The sequence below is a fragment of the Phaseolus vulgaris genome, chromosome 8 (assembly GCF_000499845.2).
Source record: "Phaseolus vulgaris cultivar G19833 chromosome 8, P. vulgaris v2.0, whole genome shotgun sequence".
In the NCBI taxonomy this organism is placed as follows: domain Eukaryota; kingdom Viridiplantae; phylum Streptophyta; class Magnoliopsida; order Fabales; family Fabaceae; genus Phaseolus; species Phaseolus vulgaris.
In genome coordinates this window covers 49,758,798-49,780,989 of record NC_023752.2, presented here as the reverse complement: position 1 = coordinate 49,780,989, position 22,192 = coordinate 49,758,798, and the positions used below count along the sequence as shown (strand labels likewise).

The 22,192-nt window shown below is 34.9% G+C and overlaps 1 pseudogene; it reads right to left on the bottom strand.

Annotated features, from left to right (window-relative positions):
* Positions 1–8,015: 8,015 nt before the first annotated feature.
* On the bottom strand, positions 8,016–14,193 carry LOC137825296 (uncharacterized; annotated as a pseudogene).
* Positions 14,194–22,192: the final 7,999 nt, after the last annotated feature.

The window sequence follows — 22,192 nt, the reverse complement described above, 5'->3', positions numbered from 1 at the left end:
GTTTTATTAATAATAATACAACAATATTGTTTTCAATGCTTTGAGACAGAGAGGTGTAATAGCTGGCAAGCACGGGTTTGATTATTTAGTTTGGCGGAAAGGTGTGACTCACGCACTCCCATGCTCACTCGCGTGGATCGACTTTTCAAATTCCAACCTTCCACCACATTTCAAAATTCATAAACTATATTTATATTTATTTTAGACAAATTTTATACAAAACTCTGTAGACTAATTAATCAATTCTATGGAAAATCGGTTTACTTTATTTCGGATTTAATATTGCATGAAACTCGACCACACTTTCATTTTATTCGACTACCTTTTCTTAACTACTAAAAAAATGGACCTCTGCAAACACCATTATAAATTGGGTTTTGGTGAAGTTCTGGGCAGAAGAGAAATTGTGTGTTTTTCTAAAGCCAAACTATGGTCCCTTTTACCTAAACAAAAATCAACTGCTATCAACATTGTCTTCCTATTTATAACAAATCTTAATAGCATTGGTGGGTGAATCATATATGTATTCTTACCAAAGTGCATAGGCTTTGAATACATAGTAGTGTGATTGTCACAAAACGTTAATTTTTTTTTTTCTTCAATGGCATTGTTATCTTCTTCTTTTTTTTGTAGTTGAGGTTTGTACTTTTTATGTACTCAAATAACAATTTTTTGTAATTATGCATTTTTGGTTTCCGAGAATTTGGTCATGCGCACTGAAAAACCGAAGAGAGAATTTGGGTCGACTTTTCTTTTTCTTTTAAAATGAATCAAATTCTAAATGAAAAAAATTAAAAATATGTAAAGAAAAAAGATGATATTCAACAAATATTAAATGAAATGTATTTATTAAGTTATTTGTATACTTTAATGAAATTAATACAACAATTAATAAAATAACCATTCATATTTGCAAATGAAATAAAGAAAAGTATTTAATTTTGATAACAGTAAAATCTGCAATTGGGAGTTGAATCCAAATTTCAACATAAATAATTAATTAGGTATGCTATTACATAAATGGTAGTGTACCCTATATTTGTTAATAGAATAGGGGAATTATTTATATATCGTTTATAGATAAAATACTAAAACTCGCTATTATAAATAATCAATTTATTTAAAATATTATTATAACAAAACAATAAGAATAAGTTATTTTTTTATATCTAATTCTTTCATTTATTTTGTACTTTTATAAATATATTACAATAATTAATAAAAAAAGATTTTATATTTTTGTTCAATAAAGAGAAGTATTTATTTTGATAAAAATAAATTCTCCAGTCGGGACTTGAATCCGAATTTCAACATAAGAATTTAACGAGGTGTGCTACTGCGGAAGCCATGATAGGGTACCCTAAATTATTAATAGAATTACGAAATCATTTATATATCATTTATAGATAATATACTAAAACTCGCTATTATAACTAAACAATTTATTTAAAATTTTATTATCACAAAACAATAAGAATAAGTTATTTATTTTTTTAATAATTCTTTCATTTATTTTGTACTTTTATAAATATATTAACAATAATTAATAAAAAAAAGGTTTTATATTTCCGTTGAATGAAAAGAAGTATTTATTTTGAATTATTAACCATATTTCAACATAAGAAATTAACCACGTGTGCTACTACAGAAGCAATTGTAGCATACCCTAAATTTGTTAATAGAATTAGGGAATTATTTATATATTATTTGTAAATAAAATAAAAGCACTCGTTATAATGACTAAACAATTTATTTAAAATTTTATTATCACAAAACAATAAGAAAAAGTTATTTATTTTTTAAAAAATTCTTTCATTTATTTTGTACTTTTATAAATATATTACAATAATTAATAAAAAAAGGTTTTATATTCCCGTTGAATAAAAAGAAATATTTATTTTGATAAAAATAAATTCTGCAGTCGGGAGTTGAACCCGAATTTCAACATAAGAAATTAACCGGGTGTGCTACTGCAGAAGACATGATAGGATACCCTAAATTATTAATAGAATTACGGAATCATTTATATATCGTTTATAGATAAAATACTAAAACTCGCTATTACGAATTTATGACTAACCAATTTATTTAAAATTTTATTATCAGAAAACATTAAGAAAAAGTTTTTTTTTTATAATTCTTTTATTTATTTTGTAATTTTATAAATATATTACAATAATTAATAAAAAAAAAGGATTCATATTTCCGTTGAATAAAAAGAAGTATTTATTTTGATAAAAATAAATTCCGCAATCGGGAGTTGAACCCAAATTTCAACATAAGAAATTAACTAGGTGTGCTACTGCAGAAGCCATGATAGGGTACCATAAATTATTAATAGAATTACGGAGTCATTTATATATCGTTTATAGATAAAATACTAAAACTCGCTATTATGAATTTATGACTAACCAATTTATTTAAAATTTTATTATCAGAAAACATTAAGAAAAAGTTTTTTTTTATAATTCTTTTATTTATTTTGTAATTTTATAAATATATTACAATAATTAATAAAAAAAAGGTTTTATATTTTCGTTGAATAAAAAGAAGTATTGATTTTGATAAAAATAAATTCCGCAGTCGGGAGTTGAACCCGAATTTCAACATAAGAAATTAACTAGGTGTGCTACTGCAGAAGCCATGATAGGGTACCATAAATTATTAATAGAATTACGGAATCATTTATATATCGTTTATAGATAAAATACTAAAACTCGCTATTATGAATTTATGACTAACCAATTTATTTAAAATTTTATTATCAGAAAACATTAAGAAAAAGTTTTTTTTTATATTTCTTTTATTTATTTTGTAATTTTATAAATATATTACAATAATTAATAAAAAAAAAGGATTCATATTTCCGTTGAATAAAAAGAAGTATTTATTTTGATAAAAATAAATTCCGCAGTCGGGAGTTGAACCCAAATTTCAACATAAGAAATTAACCAGGTGTGCTACTGCGGAAGACATGATAGGGTACCCTAAATTATTAATAGAATTACGGAATCATTTATATATCGTTTATAGATAAAATACTAAAACTCGCTATTATGAATTTATGACTAACCAATTTATTTAAAATTTTATTATCAGAAAACATTAAGAAAAAGTTTTTTTTTTTATAATTCTTTTATTTATTTTGTAATTTTATAAATATATTACAATTATTAATAAAAAAAAGGTTTTATATTTCCGTTGAATAAAAAGAAGTATTGATTTTGATCAAAATAAATTCCGCAATCGGGAGTTGAACCCGAATTTCAACATAAGAAATTAACTAGGTGTGCTACTGCAGAAGCCATGATAGGGTACCATAAATTATTAATAGAATTACGGAGTCATTTATATATCGTTTATAGATAAAATACTAAAACTCTCTATTATAACTAAACAATTTATTTAAAATTTTATTATCACAAAACAATAAGAAAAAGTTATTTATTTTTTTTATAATTCTTTCATTTATTTTGTACTTTTATAAATATATTACAATAATTAATAAAAAAAAAAGGATTCATATTTCCGTTGAATAAAAAGAAGTATTTATTTTTATAAAAATAAATTCTGCAGTCGGGAGTTGAACCCGAATTTCAACATAAGAAATTAACCGGGTGTGCTACTGCGGAAGCCATGAAAGGGTACCCTAAATTATTAATAGAATTACGGAATCATTTATATATCGTTTATAGATAAAATACTAAAACTCGCTATTATGAATTTATGACTAACCAATTTATTTAAAATTTTATTATCAGAAAACATTAAGAAAAAGTTTTTTTTTTATAATTCTTTTATTTATTTTGTAATTTTATAAATATATTACAATAATTAATAAAAAAAAGGTTTTATATTTCCGTTGAATAAAAAGAAGTATTGATTTTGATAAAAATAAATTCCGCAGTCGGGAGTTGAACCCGAATTTCAACATAAGAAATTAACTAGGTGTGCTACTGCAAAAGCCATGATAGGGTACCATAAATTATTAATAGAATTACGGAGTCATTTATATATCGTTTATAGATAAAATACTAAAACTCTCTATTATAACTAAACAATTTATTTAAAATTTTATTATCACAAAACAATAAGAAAAAGTTATTTATTTTTTTTATAATTCTTTCATTTATTTTGTACTTTTATAAATATATTACAATAATTAATAAAAAAAAAGGATTCATATTTCCGTTGAATAAAAAGAAGTATTTATTTTTATAAAAATAAATTCTGCAGTCGGGAGTTGAACCCGAATTTCAACATAAGAAATTAACCGGGTGTGCTACTGCGGAAGCCATGAAAGGGTACCCTAAATTATTAATAGAATTACGGAATCATTTATATATCGTTTATAGATAAAATACTAAAACTCGCTATTATGAATTTATGACTAACCAATTTATTTAAAATTTTATTATCAGAAAACATTAAGAAAAAGTTTTTTTTTTATAATTCTTTTATTTATTTTGTAATTTTATAAATATATTACAATAATTAATAAAAAAAAGGTTTTATATTTCCGTTGAATAAAAAGAAGTATTGATTTTGATAAAAATAAATTCCGCAGTCGGGAGTTGAACCCGAATTTCAACATAAGAAATTAACTAGGTGTGCTACTGCAAAAGCCATGATAGGGTACCATAAATTATTAATAGAATTACGGAGTCATTTATATATCGTTTATAGATAAAATACTAAAACTCTCTATTATAACTAAACAATTTATTTAAAATTTTATTATCACAAAACAATAAGAAAAAGTTATTTATTTTTTTTATAATTCTTTCATTTATTTTGTACTTTTATAAATATATTACAATAATTAATAAAAAAAAAGGATTCATATTTCCGTTGAATAAAAAGAAGTATTTATTTTTATAAAAATAAATTCTGCAGTCGGGAGTTGAACCCAAATTTCAACATAAGAAATTAACTAGGTGTGCTACTGCAGAAGCCATGATAGGGTACCATAAATTATTAATAGAATTACGGAGTCATTTATATATCGTTTATAGATAAAATACTAAAACTCTCTATTATAACTAAACAATTTATTTAAAATTTTATTATCACAAAACAATAAGAAAAAGTTATTTATTTTTTTTATAATTCTTTCATTTATTTTGTACTTTTATAAATATATTACAATAATTAATAAAAAAAGGATTCATATTTCCGTTGAATAAAAAGAAGTATTTATTTTGATAAAAACAAATTCCACAGTCGGGAGTTGAACCCGAATTTCAACATAAGAAATTAACCAGGTGTGCTACTGCGGAAGACATGATAGGGTACCCGAAATTATTAATAGAATTACGGAATCATTTATATATCGTTTATAGATAAAATACTAAAACTCGCTATTATGAATTTATGACTAACCAATTTATTTAAAATTTTATTATCAGAAAACATTAAGAAAAAGTTTTTTTTTTATAATTCTTTTATTTATTTTGTAATTTTATAAATATATTACAATAATTAATAAAACAAAGGTTTTATATTTTCGTTGAATAAAAAGAAGTATTGATTTTGATAAAAATAAATTCCGCAGTCGGGAGTTGAACCCGAATTTCAACATAAGAAATTAACTAGGTGTGCTACTGCAGAAGCCATGATAGGGTACCATAAATTATTAATAGAATTACGGAATCATTTATATATCGTTTATAGATAAAATACTAAAACTCGCTATTATGAATTTATGACTAACCAATTTATTTAAAATTTTATTATCAGAAAACATTAAGAAAAAGTTTTTTTTTATAATTCTTTTATTTATTTTGTAATTTTATAAATATATTACAATAATTAATAAAATAAAGGTTTTATATTTCCGTTGAATAAAAAGAAGTATTGATTTTGATAAAAATAAATTCCGCAATCGAGAGTTGAACCCGAATTTCAACATAAGAAATTAACTAGGTGTGCTACTGCAGAAGCCATGATAGGGTACCATAAATTATTAATAGAATTACGGAGTCATTTATATATCGTTTATAGATAAAATACTAAAACTCGCTATTATGAATTTATGACTAACCAATTTATTTAAAATTTTATTATCAGAAAACATTAAGAAAAAGTTTTTTTTTTTATAATTCTTTTATTTATTTTGTAATTTTATAAATATATTACAATAATTAATAAAAAAAAGGTTTTATATTTTCGTTGAATAAAAAGAAGTATTGATTTTGATAAAAATAAATTCCGCAGTCGGGAGTTGAACCCGAATTTCAACATAAGAAATTAACTAGGTGTGCTACTGCAGAAGCCATGATAGGGTACCATAAATTATTAATAGAATTACGGAATCATTTATATATCGTTTATAGATAAAATACTAAAACTCGCTATTATGAATTTATGACTAACCAATTTATTTAAAATTTTATTATCACAAAACATTAAGAAAAAGTTTTTTTTTTATATTTCTTTTATTTATTTTGTAATTTTATAAATATATTACAATAATTAATAAAAAAAAAGGATTCATATTTCCGTTGAATAAAAAGAAGTATTTATTTTGATAAAAATAAATTCCGCAGTCGGGAGTTGAACCCGAATTTCAACATAAGAAATTAACTAGGTGTGCTACTGCATAAGACATGATAGGGTACCCTAAATTATTAATAGAATTACGGAATCATTTATATATCGTTTATAGATAAAATAATAAAACTCGCTATTATGAATTTATGACTAACCAATTTATTTAAAATTTTATTATCAGAAAACATTAAGAAAAAGTTTTTTTTTATAATTCTTCTATTTATTTTGTAATTTTATAAATATATTACAATAATTAATAAAAAAAGGTTTTATATTTTCGTTGAATAAAAAGAAGTATTGATTTTGATAAAAATAAATTCCGCAGTCGGGAGTTGGACCCGAATTTCAACATAAGAAATTAACTAGGTGTGCTACTGCAGAAGCCATGATAGGGTACCATAAATTATTAATAGAATTACGGAGTCATTTATATATCGTTTATAGATAAAATACTAAAACTCTCTATTATAACTAAACAATTTATTTAAAATTTTATTATCACAAAACAATAAGAAAAAGTTATTTATTTTTTTTATAATTCTTTCATTTATTTTGTACTTTTATAAATATATTACAATAATTAATAAAAAAAAGGATTCATATTTCCGTTGAATAAAAAGAAGTATTTATTTTTATAAAAATAAATTCCGCAGTCGGGAGTTGAACCCGGATTTCAACATAAGAAATTAACCAGGTGTGCTACTGCGGAAGCCATGATAGGGTATCCTTAATTTTTAATAGAAGTATGGAATCATTTATATATCGTTTATAGATAAAAAAAAAAACTAAAATTCGATATTGTGACTAAACAATTTATTTAAAATTTTATTATCACAAAACAATAAGAAAAAGTTATTTATTTATTTTTTATAATTCTTTTATTTATTTTGTACTTTTATAAATACTAGCGGGAACACAGACGCGAGCGCCTGTGTATCCGCATTTTGATTTGTTCATTTAGATGTATTTATATTTAATATTAAAATTAAAATAAAAAAATGTTATTATTCACACACATATATTAACAATATAATTTTATAATACATTATGAATAAAAAAATGACATTATCATCATCATTTTGTAAAATCATTATACTTTGATTAAGAATATAAATTTATAATACATTATGAATAAAAAAAATACATTATCATCATCATTATGTAAAATCGTTATACCTTGATGTCAATTGGCTTAACCAATGCGAATGATTGATCATCCTTATAATTTTTCTCGTCTTTACATATTTTGTTTCCTACGGAAGAATGTCAATTATGAATAAATTGTAAAATACACACATATATATGCAATATACATATATTGATAATTACCTGTTTGTGTAGATAAATGTGTGAATGCCCTGTTTTGTTATCTTCATTCAACTGTAAGGGCTTCTTGTATATTATGTTACCTTTGATATATATATAAGAAATAATGTAAGTAGAACAATAACCTATACTTATCTTTATGTGTCACACATAAATAAAACGAACAATACCGGATTTTGTGATAACAAAATATCTTTATAAACAACATTTTTTGTAAAATTTCCATCTTCTCCCTCAAGGTGTCCTTCTTTAATAAGAATTTTGGTTGAAGCTTGAGAAACACCTCTTGATAGTGCAACATATAATTGACCATGACTAAAAACGTGTCGTGGAAGGTAAATTCCAACATTAGGTATAGTTTGCCCCTGTGATTTATTTATAGTAATGACAAAACTTAATTTCACAGGAAATTGTTTCCTAATAAGCACAAATGGGAGACCTGCACTTTCTGTTGTTTTATGTTTAATTCTTGGTAAGAAAGATCTTTTTCGAACATGTTGACCTGTCAAGATTTCAACATCCAACATGTTCATGTAGAACCCACGACACAATAATCTCGTCCCATTACATAACCCAGATTTAGGGTCTATGTTTTGCAACAACATTAATGGTGCACCTTTTTTAAGCTTTAAAATATGAGGTGGCAAGTCACCTGGAGCAATGGAGTGCAAGTACTCTTGTTGGTATAGACTATGTGTGTCTCCTTCAACTTCATCAAATGACAATAGATTATGTTGTTCTCTTGGAAAATGATCGATAATCATGTTATTGAGTATTTCAACATCTTCATTTTTTGGTGTCAATATGGCTCTCTGAACCATATAAGATGCATCCCATGTATGAAATTGCAATTGGGGAAATGTTTCTTGTATAAGTTTTTGTATTGAACTTTCTCTTTCCCATGGTATTGCTAGTTCATGGGGTATTTTCACCATATCATCAAGAATTGTAGGTTCAATCCCATCTCCAATACGCATGAGGTATTATGCAAAATTGTGATCTTGCAATGATCGCATGTTTTGTTGTGAATGCAATACCTTTGTGTTACTCCATAAAGGAGACTTAACAATACATGCAGAAATCATTTGTGCCTTTGTACCCTTTTGAACAATTGGTAGTACCTGGCGAAAATCTCCTCCTAATATCATCACTTTCCCCCCAAATGGAGCATCACAATCTAGAATGTCCTTTAATGATCTATCTAATGCCTCTAAAGCATATCTATTAGTCATTGGTGCTTCATCCCAAATAATTGCGGTTGATTCTCTTAGTAGCTTTGCAAGATCAGATTGTTTGCTTATTGAACAAAAGGAACCAACTTCTACATTAATAGGTATCTTAAATCGAGAACGTGCAGTTCGACCACCAGGTAATAATGTTGCAGCTATACCAGAGGAGGCTGTAGCTAAAATAATTTTTCCTTTACTTTTATAATATGCAATTAATGTACGGTAAAGGAATGTTTTATCGGTTCCTCCTGGTCCATCCACAAAAAATACTTGACTTTGCTTACGATGAATTACATCTAAAATGGTATTGAAAGCGATCAACTGATCAATATTCAATCTTTGTACATTGTCAACATCTTCATTAGGTATTTGTATTGATAACTCTTCTTGTATAATTCTTGGTACTGAAGTATTTTCAAATGCATCCAATGTTAATGCTGGTAAATCAAAATCATTGATTGTTTTACCATGTTGAATAAGAAGTTCATTCAAATCCCTTAATAGCATATTAACGTTGATGCCCATAGAAGTGCTTCTTAAAGTATAATCTTCTGCCATAAAGATATAAAACTCATTCCAGAGATTTCGAACATGAGTTGGTTCACAAAAAAATAATATGGTCACAAACAACCTCCTTAAAGCATAAGGCATTTGTAAACTTAATGCTTCGACTGAGCATTCATGAATGCTATTATCGCTTTCTAAAAATCCCCATTTTTCAGCTGCTTTTTTAAATGTGGGGCAATATGTTTGATTCGGTGATAATAGGTATTCCCAACTGGTTGGCCCTCTTATATGGGATAACAAAATACGCAAGAAGAATTTTTCTCCTTCTGAAGGAGATATAGTATAAATTCGACCAATAACTTTCTTCCTTGACCTTCTTGGGTACCATTCATTTTGTCTGTTATGCCAACAATAATGTTGTGGAATTTCTCTATACAAATAACTTCTAGAATGTGGATCTCGACAATTTAGTGCAAAGAATTGCGTGAGCATGGTTTTGGAGACATTGTCATCATTTAATACATCACTTATGTTCTGATGCTTATAGAAGCGCACCTGATGAGGATTTGGTAAATGAATTTGTAATCTTTCTACACTTGGATTCATTCTATAAAGTTTAAATCTAAATATTTTCCATAAAGCCTCCGGAGCGCAAATCCATCTAGCATCAATATATTGTTGGACTTCATCTACAATTGATCCTCTACGAACCTTTATTGCTACTCGATCTGGACCTTTGTACACATACTTGTATAAATATTTAATACTTTTAATGCTACTACACACCTCAACATTTATATGACAATCATATTTTAGCAACAACCAAGGGTTATAAGGAACCACCCATCTATTGTCAACAGTCGCATTTCTATTTATAGATACCGGTGCATTGAAACGTCTTTTGTATTGTGGATATGAATCAGTACCTTGACGTGTTTCTTCCAAGAACTCTTTAGGATATTTTTTCTTGCATTGATTGTGCTTCATACATGGTGATCTTGGATTAAGAGTTCCGCAAGGCCCGTGTATCATGTGTTTTAGTACAGCTTCGTGCAACTGTGGTTCTTCTTCACTTTTTGGTGTCTCTGCTCTAACAATGCTATCATAATCTTCTGGATCACGTAATTTATCATTATCGTGTAAGATAAGTAACATATGCACATGGGGTAGTCCACGTTTTTGGAATTCAGTCACATACATGTAACTTTTAACTTTTCTAAGAACTCCTTTATCGATCACATCTTCCTTCAATTGTTCAAATTTTGCACGAAATATTCTTGTGAGCAAGTCAGGACGATCTTGTGGAGTTTGAAAATTTTTAAGTTCTGATGAAATTTCACTCCAAGAAGGATTGCATGTCATTGTAAGGAAAATATCAGGTTTACCATCATGAGCAACAATTGCCATGCCATCTTCATATCGTTGGGTCAAGTCTCGACAACTACCAATAAATGATGATGGTAATATTGTCCTCTGTCCAACATTTCCTTGAATAAAAAAACACTATGAGTTTTGATATATTTATATGTAATAGATGTAGTATGTTACAAATATTATGTACCTGTGTGAGTTTGTCCTTCGTGCAAAGCATCTTGCAAACCTTGATACACTTCAGCACGAATATTATTTTGATAATTTCGAATCCATCGTAACCTTCCTGCTTCAATCTTGACATAGTTGTCTACAACATATTGTTGTAAAAGTCGTCCCGCTTGTAATATTGTAGATTGATCATTGGGTTGAATCTACATTGAAGTAATCATGTATGTGTATTAATTTTATGACACAACATTGATAAGTAAATTGTTGGAAGTTGGAAGTTACCTGAACCATGTAGCTATAATATTTTCAGCATGAGATACTTTGGCCATTATGATTTTTTGTGTTGAAATCCCAACCATATGTTCCAAAAGGAAATAATAGTGGATATTGTAAAGGGTCATAATATCCCACAGTTTCTTGAATGTTTATTAAGTTCCCATCATGACTTACAACTTTAATGTAAGTTTATTACGGAATCATTTTTATATCGTTTATAGATAAAATACTAAAACTCGCTATTATGACTAAACAATTTATTTAAAATGTATTATCACAAAACAATAAGAAAAAGTTATTTATTTTTTTTATAATTCTTTCATTTATTTTTTACTTTTATAAATATATTACAATAATTAATAAAAAAAGGTTTTATATTTCCGTTGAATAAAAAGAAGTATTTATTTTGATAAAAATAAATTTCGCAATCGGGAGTTGAACCCGAATTTCAACATAAGAAATGAACCAGGTGTGCTACTGCGAAAGCCATGATAGGGTACCCTAAAGTATTAATACAATTACGGAATCATTTATATATCGTTTATAGATAAAATACTAAAACTCGCTATTATGACTAAACAATTTATTTAAAATTTTATTATCACAAAACAATAAGAAAAAGTTATTTATTTTTTTTATAATTCTTTCATTTATTTTGTACTTTTATAAATATATTACCATAATTAATAAAAAAAGGTTTTATATTTCCGTTGAGTAAAAAGAAGTATTTCATTTTGATAACCGGTTAAAACGACATTTCAACCGGTTGATTTTTGAATTTCTTAACAGCTTTTCAAAAATCTGTTAAATATGTTTTCAGTTGATTTGAATCTGTTTTGACTCGTGTTTAACTGCCTAAAACGACTAGATTGAAGAGTTATAAAACTAGTTACCCTCCATATTTGAAAATACACAGAAAGTGAGATTAAGAAACATTTTGAGGAAGATTTGATTCAACCTTTGCTAGATTGCCTAAGGTTGTAAAATTGGTTCAAGAAGGTAATTAGGAGCTCTGGGATTTCCTGTACACCAGGTGTAATTTGTTCCTTCTATTCTTATAATTGTTTTTCATTCTGCATACTTCTAAAACATTAAATCTGTAAGGTCAGAGGTTGTTCTGACTGTGATTGTGTGAAAAGCCAAAGAGGGTGTGCGATCTTGTGGGATCAAGATCACTTATTTGTACTGTTGTGTGATTGTAATTTGTTGTTGGTTACTTAGTGAATACCTAGTGGTTTTCTGGGGACTGGATGTAGCTTTGGTAAAGAGTGAACCCATATAATTGATTGTGTGATATTCTCTTTTCCTCACTCATTTAAAATCTGATTGAATTGTGATTTTAACACTGCTGCCATAAACAATCGGTTAAAACGTAATTTCAACCGGTTGTTTTTCTGATAGATGGTTTAACAGTTCTGTTTTCTTGGCTGATCTGATTCGTTTATCTGTAAATCAATACCAATCTTCGTTCTTAACATATATTTGCGAAAAATGCCCCTTAAACAATTCACCCCTTCTTGTTAAGGCCATTAATTCTTACAATATCATTATTCATGCTTGACGAGTCTTGCATTAATGCACAACTCACACGATTGTCATTAAAGACATCAATTCATGTGATGTTACCGTTCACACGTATGAAATCAAATAAATGAAATTAGACAATGGGCACTAATTGCACCAATTCTAGTGAAGTTATTGTTTACACGTATAATGAATCTTGCAACCATGTAGAATGTCATTTGTGGCATTACAAATTAGTGTCCACGATCATGATTGCATCCATCATTTCAACGATCCAAATTGTATCAATCTAACTATAAATACCATTGTTTCCACAACTTCGACACACACCAGAACCTTAAATTGAAACACACTACATTATCTCATTCTCTTTCAACACCACCACTTATGGCGAGCTCTTCCCATAACTAAAAGCCTAGGACTTTCCCAAAGTTAGAATTTCTTTTGGTGGTTGTCCATGTTGAACCAGGTGCTTTGATGCTTCCAAATCTGCTTTGAAGATTTGAAGAACCTACTGATGTGTTTGTGTGTATTGTTTGGTATTTTTTTGAATTGTCAATTCACATATAATATTTGTTAGAAAAGATGGCTTTAAACTAGAGGGGGCGGGGGGGGGGGGGGGGGGTGGTGTGAATGGTTTAAAGGGGTTTTCGCAAACTTTTCAAAGCTAGAATGAACTTATTTCAGAAACCAATTGATTCAGCAATTTTAAGATCTTGATGTTCAGCTCCTCTTTATCAAACGTCTTGTCAAGGCTCATAAGGTGATTGATGATGTGTGTAAACCTTTTTTGCACTTCAGCTATGGTTTCACCTTTCAGCATTCTAAACATCTCATACTCTTGGATGAGAGCATGCTTTCTAGCCCTTTTCACCTCGTTTGTTCCTTCATGAGTGACTTCCAAAGCATCCCACATCTCTTTTGATGATTTGCATTGTGAGACCCTGAAAAACTCATCAGAATTTAAAGTAGAGGTTATAATATTTTTGGCAATGCAATCGAATTTGGCCTTTCTACTTTCTGCTTCAGTCCATTAAGACCACGACTTCTCAATGACAGAACCATCTTTTTCAAATGTTGGAATAAAAAGACCATTTTCAATTGCATCCCAAATTTCTTTGTCAAGAGATTCCATAAATATTTTCATTCTAACTTTCCAAAACTGGTAATTCAAACCACAAAACAAGGGTGGTCTGTTTATTGAGGCACCTTCCCCAAACAGTAGTCTATCAGACATTTTGAAAGATTTTAGGATCAACTTGAATGACTTACAAGAACCAAGCTCTTGATGCCAATTGTTAGAAAAGATGGCTTTAAACTAGAAGGGGGGGGGGTGAATGGTTTAAAGGGGTTTTCGCAAACTTTTCAAAGCTAGAATGAACTTATTTCAGAAACCAATTGATTCAGCAATTCAGTTAGCCAAAACAACAAGCAAAACTGTAATACCAGAAAAAACAATCGGTTGTTTCTTCGAAACAATCGGTTGTTTATACCAGCAAACAACAAACAAACTGAAATTAAAGAGTTAGGGATAGAAAGATTGTTTAAAGGGGTGAATGGTTTAAAGGGGTTTTCGCAAACTTTTCACAGCTAGAATGAACTTATTTCAGAAACCAATTGATTCAGCAATTCAGTTAGCCAAAACAGCAAGCAAAACTGTAATACCAGAAAAAACAATCGGTTGTTTCTTCGAAACAATCGGTTGTTTATACCAGCAAACAACAAACAAACTGAAATTAAAGAGTTAGGGATAGAAAGATTGTACGCAGCTGTTTATACTGGTTCACTCCAACCCAGAGCTACATTCAGTCTTCTCAGAAACCCTGAGGAAATCCACTAAGCAACCACACCTTGATCACTTACAACAACAACCAAGAGAATGACCTTGAAAACCTCAAGAAACACACTCTCCTTGGCCAACACTAAGATTGCTGATCTTGAACACCTCAAGAACACACAACCAATCTCAGCAACACACACAAACATAATTGTTCAGCAGTTTACACAGATTACACTTGTTACAGATGAATATCTGAAATCAATACAAGAGAATCCTATTCAGCACCTTGATCAATCTCTCAACTCTTTTGCAATTTCATAATACTTTGAAAAACTCTTCTTAGATGAAAACTATGTTTCAAGATTCTTCATATATCAAAACTGTTTTTCAGAATATATCTAAGAATATAGTTTGTTATCAAATCTTAATAAACTCTTAATTGCATTTAAAATAGATTGGTCAAAGCATTTAATGATTGGAGCGTATTTAGTTAAAACATTTAAAGCTCAGTCAAAGAAAACAGTTTTTCTGTTATGGTTTTAAAACAAACAATCGATTGTTTCCTCGAATCAATCGGTTGTTTTGTTACTTAACAAAAACACCATTCAAAAACAGTTTTCAAACTTTCTCAAAACACCTAAGTGTAAACAATCGGTTGTTTCGACAAAACAATCGGTTGTTTCAACTTAGTTTGAAAAACATTTTGCTTTGATAAAATTGAGATGCTAATTGCTTTGAGATTTAATCTAAGTGTTGATTACAACATAGAACTACCCCAGAACAAGACTAAAACAGCACAACAACATCAAGTACAGCAGATCCTTCATCATCCTTCAAAGGGTTTGGATTCTTCAAAACATTGAACACCACTTGGTTCAACAGTATTGAGCCAGACTCACTTGATTCTTTATCTCTTTCAAAAGAAGTGTTTTCTACAAAGCTATGTAAATTTTAGTCAGTTGTTTTAAGTTTTCAATCAGTTGTAAAAGTTTTTATTCAAGGTCTTATGACTACAACAAATTTTTTACTAGTTGATTTGTCAAAACAACTGTTGATTGACACTTAATGTTTTTCAAAGGTTTTGAAAAATATTTGCCTTCTTTGTCTTTATTGTAAGATAGAAACAGTCGGTTATTTTGATAAAACAACTGCTATTTTATGTAAAATTCTTAACAGAAAAATAAATTAATCAGGTTTTCTTCAAATCAATCAGTTGTTTTTTTAACAGAATTCCGTTATGAATTCCAGACTGTTTTTAAATGTTTCTAAATGATTTTCATTAATGATTTAACAATTTTAATCACTTCCTTAAGTTTTGTACCGCCCTGGTAGTCGGAAGTGATGACGTGGCACCAAGCCACGGAGTAGGCGTGTGCACAAGGCGCCAGAGTTGCAGAAAGGAAGGAAGTCGGGGGGTTCTTGGAATCGCCAGTTACTAAGTTGGCGTGCTCCGATCTCCAGCATACCAGGCGATCGCCCAGTTGAAGATGAAGTCGCTAGATGTAAACTCAGGCGACCAAGTGATTGGAGATCGCCAGAGCAAGCACATCGCCGAAGATGAAGGTGATGCAGATTATGAAGGCGGCCGGCGAAACCACAGGGTAGGTGTACGAGAGCACCCTAACTCGCCAATTCCAGTAAAGATCGCGCTCCCAAGTTAGCTATGCACTGGGCAGTACCATGCATAAATAACTTAGCCAAAAAGAGAGTCAGAAGCAGCGCCCAAGTCAAGGAGGCTCCAGATGGTGGCACGTGTACGACTGGATGCGAGCCACGTGTCCAGGTCTGTAACTGCCAGGAGAGAGAAAGTGACCAGGTATATAAGAGTTCTCAACGAACTTTCTGAGGTACGCACATTCAGAATATACTCTTTACGCTTGCGAGTTCGAGAGCTTATTGTGAGAGAGAACATTGCACGGTTCCTTGAGATTTCTTGAGTGTTCTTGCTCTTAGTATTTGGTGGTTCTGTCACTGACTTGGGCGTTGGAGTGCGAACGGCCGCAGCGGCGCCGCTCTGTTCTTTCGCAGGTTCTTGAGGTGGATCTCGAAGAAGAACGGAAGCTTGAAGCGGTACGCACGTCGATCCTTTGACGAGGCAGGTTCCAGTGTTCTGGTCAACAGGCAGGATCATCAGGCGCCCACCGTGGGGCCGTGTAAAACTTGCTCCCATCCACAGCGTGAGTTCTTGGAGGTTTTCGAAGTTTTCTGCGTGGTTGTATGCTGGTGCAACCATCGTTCGCTGTTTGCTTGAGATTTGTTCGGTGAATTCGCGTTTTATACCGTTCGTTTGGGTTTTTGATCGGTGAAGTGAGGTTTTTCCGCTGTTTACGCGTGATTTGTTCGGTGGAGTTGAGTTCTTTCGCTCGTTTGGTTATCCGCGGGAAAAGCGGTGGTTTCTGGTGGAGTTGCAGGTTTGTTCGAAGGTTTGCGGTGTTCTTGAGTTTTCTTGCGGAGTTTCGCACAGTTTTTTCCGATTGATCGTTGAATCGATCGTAGCTGAAGTAAGTGTTGTTCGCTGCATTCCGTGATTCGCTGAGTTTCATGAGAAAAATGAGAAGCAATCGTTCAAGTCCAGTCGCGCCCGTCGCTGCCGAAGGCGCCGCCGCCATGACCATGGCGCAGATGGTAGAGATTATGCGCTCGTTGCAGGCAACTGTGGAGGCCTCGCGCATAGAACAGGCGAGAATGCACGAGGACCTGGCCGCCTCTCGGGCCAGGAATGACGAGCTTAGCAAGGTGACTGAGGAGTTGCGTCAAGCTCTTCAGGAGCAGCAGGGGCGTTCCGTTCTGAAGAGGTCGCGCCGTCGTCGCCACCTCGCGTTTTTCCTATGCCTTTCGATCAGGCGATTACTGACACGCCCATTCCTGCGAGCGTGGTTCCGGTTAAGGCTGTTTTCACCGGCGTGGAGGATCCTGAAGCTCATCTCACCACGTTCCATACGCAGATGATGCTGTCAGGGGGATCAGACGCCGTGTATTGCAAGATGTTTGTGAGCACGCTCCAGGGAACGGCGCTGGAATGGTTTGTGAGCCTGCCTAATGGTCACATAACCAGTTTTCAGCAGTTCTCGAAGATTTTTGTTGAGCAGTACATCGTGAATAAGGCACCGCCCAGGGTGTCTTATGACCTGTTTGATATAAGGCAGTATCAGGGAGAGTCCCTCAGGGACTACCTGAATCGTTTTGGGGCGCAGATGGTCAGATCGCCGGCCAAGGATGAAGAAATGCTAGTCTATGCGTTTAAGAAAGGCGTGCTGCCAGGACCATTCTGCGAGGCGTTGGTCAGGGCACACCCCGCCACGTTCGCTGAGGTTAGGCGACTTGCGGTGGCCCACATCGCCGACGAGAGCGAAGTCGCCGAGAAGAGAGGGAGCGTGGCCCCCACTAGGCCACGCGCCCAGACCAGGGTCCAACCGCAGAGAGTGCTGGAGACAGCGGCGGCCAGAAGGGATCAGAGGACTCGCCATCCCTATGATCCAAGGAAGAACAAAGGCAGGGGCCAAGGACGCCAGCAACCAGCACGCCGGGAATACAATCGCCCGCCTAAGCACAAGTTTGTCATGGGATTGGCGGATCTGATCGCCATTCCCAATATATCCGCAAGGTTGAAGGCGCCAGAAAAGGTGGGTGACAGGGTGCTGGGACCAAAGCCAGACGCCTGGTGTGAGTTTCACCAGGGCTTTGGCCATACAGTGGACTCGTGCTTAGCATTGGGATACCAGCTCGACGATCTAGTAAAGAGCGGGTTCCTAAATGATTATTTGCTGGACAGAAGGACGGGGGGTGCATCGAGCTCCCAGCCAGCAGGTGCTGAAGCTCAGCAGCACGAGATGCCTACGCACGGAGAAATCCATACCATTGCAGGGGGTTTCTCAGGAGGTGGATGCACCGCATCACAGAGGAAGAGGTACGCGAGGTCTGTGATGACGGTGGATATGTTTGAAGACCACTCGCCGGAAGTGGATATCACATTCACCAAGCAAGATCTCCGGGATGTTGTGCCTCATGACAACGATCCCATAGTAATTTCGCTGATAACAGCAGGAAGAAAGGTCCACAGGGTGCTGGTGGACCAAGGAAGCTCGGCAGATGTGATGTTTTGGCCGACTTTCACGCAGCTAGAGCTGCCCCTTGACCAGCTGAGGCCCTATGGAGGGTGTTTGTATGGGTTCGCTGGTGACCAGGTGAAGGTCAGGGGGTACATAGAATTGAGGACAACGTTTACAGATGTGGCAGGTTCAAGAACGGAGAAAATCAAATACCTCGTTGTGAACGCTCCTTCAGCATACAACATCCTGTTGGGAAGGCCCACGCTCAACAGGATAGGTGCCATACCATCGACCCGGCACATGAAGGTGAAGTTGCCGTCCATGGAGGGGGTGGTTATCACCATCAAATCCGATCAGAAGGAAGCAAAGAAGTGCTATGAGAATAGCCTGAAAAACAAGGGATCAGTGAGTTACGTAACAACCACCCCGCCTCCTGGTGTGAAGCCCAGATCGACGGTAACAGAAGAGACCGCCGGAAGGGACGTGGAGATGGTGGATGCTGAGCTAGGGGAGGGGAATGCCTGTCTGGAAGAGGAAGAGGCAAGGAATCGCCCTGAGGAAGCGAGAGAACTGGGAATCGCCAGGGCGGTGATCGCCAGAGAAACCAGACCAAAACCCGTCGAGCAGTGGCTCGAGAGAGAAATCGGGGGAAAGATCTTCAAGTTGGGAAGATCCCTGGAGGTTGAGCTCCAGGACCAGATCGCCAAGGTGATTGAGCGGCATCTGGACGCGTTTGCATGGTCCGCTTCGGACATGCCCGGGATCGATCCTGACTTCCTGTGCCATCATCTGGCGATGGACAGCTTGGTGAGACCGGTACGGCAAAGAAGAAGGAAGTTCAACGAGGAGAGGAGGCAGGCGATCAGGGACGAGACACAGAAACTCCTCGCTGCAGGCCACATCAAGGAAGTCCAGTACCCTGAATGGCTGGCAAATGTCGTGCTGGTGAAGAAGAGTAATGGGAAATGGCGCATGTGCGTCGATTTCACCGACCTGAACAAAGCTTGCCCAAAGGATTCGTATCCTTTACCAAGCATAGACGCCCTGGTAGATAGTGCTGCAGGGTGCAAGTTGCTGAGCTTCCTGGATGCCTTCTCGGGGTATAATCAGATCAAGATGCATCCCATGGATGAAGAGAAGACAACCTTCATGACGGAGAGATCATGCTACTGCTATAAGGTGATGCCGTTTGGGCTGAAGAACGCGGGGGCCACGTACCAGAGGCTGATGGATCGAGTACTTGCACCAATGCTAGGAAGGAACGTGCAAGCGTACGTCGATGACATGGTCGTGACCTCGCCGGAAAAGAGCAAGCACGTTGCAGACTTGGAAGAATTGTTCACGACGATCGCCAAGTTCAGATTAAAGCTTAATCCAGAGAAATGCATTTTCGGCGTGGAGGCTGGAAAGTTTTTGGGTTTCCTCTTGACTGAAAGAGGCATAGAGGCCAACCCTGATAAGTATGCCGCCATCTTGGCGATGAGGAGCCCAGCTACGGTGAAAGAAGTCCAGCTGCTAACAGGTTGGATGGCAGCCCTGTCTCGCTTCGTGTCAGCTAGCGGAGAAAAGGGCCATCCCTATTTTCAGTGCCTGAGGCGCAATAATAAGTTTGTTTGGACGAAGGAGTGCGAGGAAGCCTTCGTCAAGCTGAAGGAGTATCTAGCGAGCCCGCCGGTTTTGTGCAAACCGCTGGTGGGAACCCCTCTCAGGTTGTATTTTGCTGTAACTGAGAGGGCGGTGAGTGCGGTGCTCACCCAGGATCAAGGTCAGGCTCAGAAGCCTATTTATTTTGTGAGTAAGGTGTTGCAGGGCCCCGAGACGAGATATCAGGCCCTAGAAAAGGCTGCGCTGGCTGTGGTATTTTCGGCGAGGAGATTGCGCCACTATTTCCATAGCTTCACCATACTGGTGATGACTGACCTGCCCATCCAGAAGGTCTTGAAAAAGCCTGACGTTGCGGGAAGGATGGTGAAGTGGGCAGTAGAATTGTCAGAGTTCGATATTAAATATGAGCCCCGAGGCCCGATCAAGGGGCAAATCTTTGCAGATTTCGTGGTCGAGCTCTCATATGAGGCCACACGGGTTGAAGGGGACGATTTCCGTTGGGTACTCTCGGTGGATGGATCGTCGAACCAGCAGGGTAGCGGTGCTGGAGTCATTTTGGAAGGACCCAACGGCGTGCTGATCGAACAATCTTTGAGATTTGCCTTCAAAGCCAGTAACAATCAAGCAGAATATGAGGCGCTGATCGCCGGGATTTTGCTGGCCAAAGAGATGGGAGCCAGGGTCCTAATGGCTAAGAGTGACTCGCTGCTAGTCACAGGGCAAGTAACAGGCGAGTTCCAGGCTAAAGATCCACAAATGGCGGCTTACTTGGAGTATGTGCAGGAATTGAAGAGTTCCTTTGCCTCCTTTGAAGTAGTGCATGTGCCCAGAGAGCAGAATGCCCGAGCTGACTTGCTAGCTATGCTCGCCAGCTCAGGCAAGGGTGGTAGACAGAGGACGGTGATTCAAGAAACTCTGAAGACGCCAAGAGCATTTGCGGCAGATCACCTGGTTCTTCAGATAAGCAAGTTGACGGAGAAAGCAGCGAGAAGTCATAAGTCCTTGACGCAAGAAACTCTGAGATCGCCGAGAATTAGAGCATGTCGAGGAGAGAAGGTGAACATGACGCAGGTGTGTGCTATCCATGAGCCAGACACCTGGATAACACAGTACAAGCGATGCCTGGCAGATGGCCTTCTCCCACTGGATCCGACAGAGGCTAGGAAGGTAAAGAAAAATTCTAGCAAGTACACGTTGATTGATGGCGATCTATATAGGTTTGGGTTCACTCACCCACTCCTGGAATGTGTACATGGCGAGAAGTGCACGAGAATCATGGCAGAGCTCCACGAAGGTATATGCGGAAGTCACGTCGGGGGTCGAGCTCTGGCCGCGAGGACTCTCCGTGCAGGTTACTACTGGCCATCGATGAGAGAAGACTGCAAGAAGTATGCCCAATGTTGCAAACAATGCCAACAGCACGCCGATTGGCACAAGGCGCCTCCCGAAGAGTTGAAGTCGATCTACAGCCCTTGGCCGTTTCATACCTGGGGAATCGACATCCTGGGGCCTTTCCCGTTGGCGATCAGGCAGATGAAGTACTTGGTGGTGGCGATTGAATATTTCACCAAGTGGATCGAAGCAGAACCAGTGGCCCAGATCACCGCACACAAGATCGAAGGTTTCGTGTGGAAGAACATCGTGTGCCGGTTTGGAGTGCCTAAGCGCCTGGTGTCGGACAATGGGACTCAGTTTGCAAGCCACCTGTTGAAGAAGCTTTGCGAAGGGGTGGGAATTCAACAAGTGTTTGCATCCGTCGAGCACCCTCAGACAAATGGCCAGGTGGAGTCAGCTAATCGGGT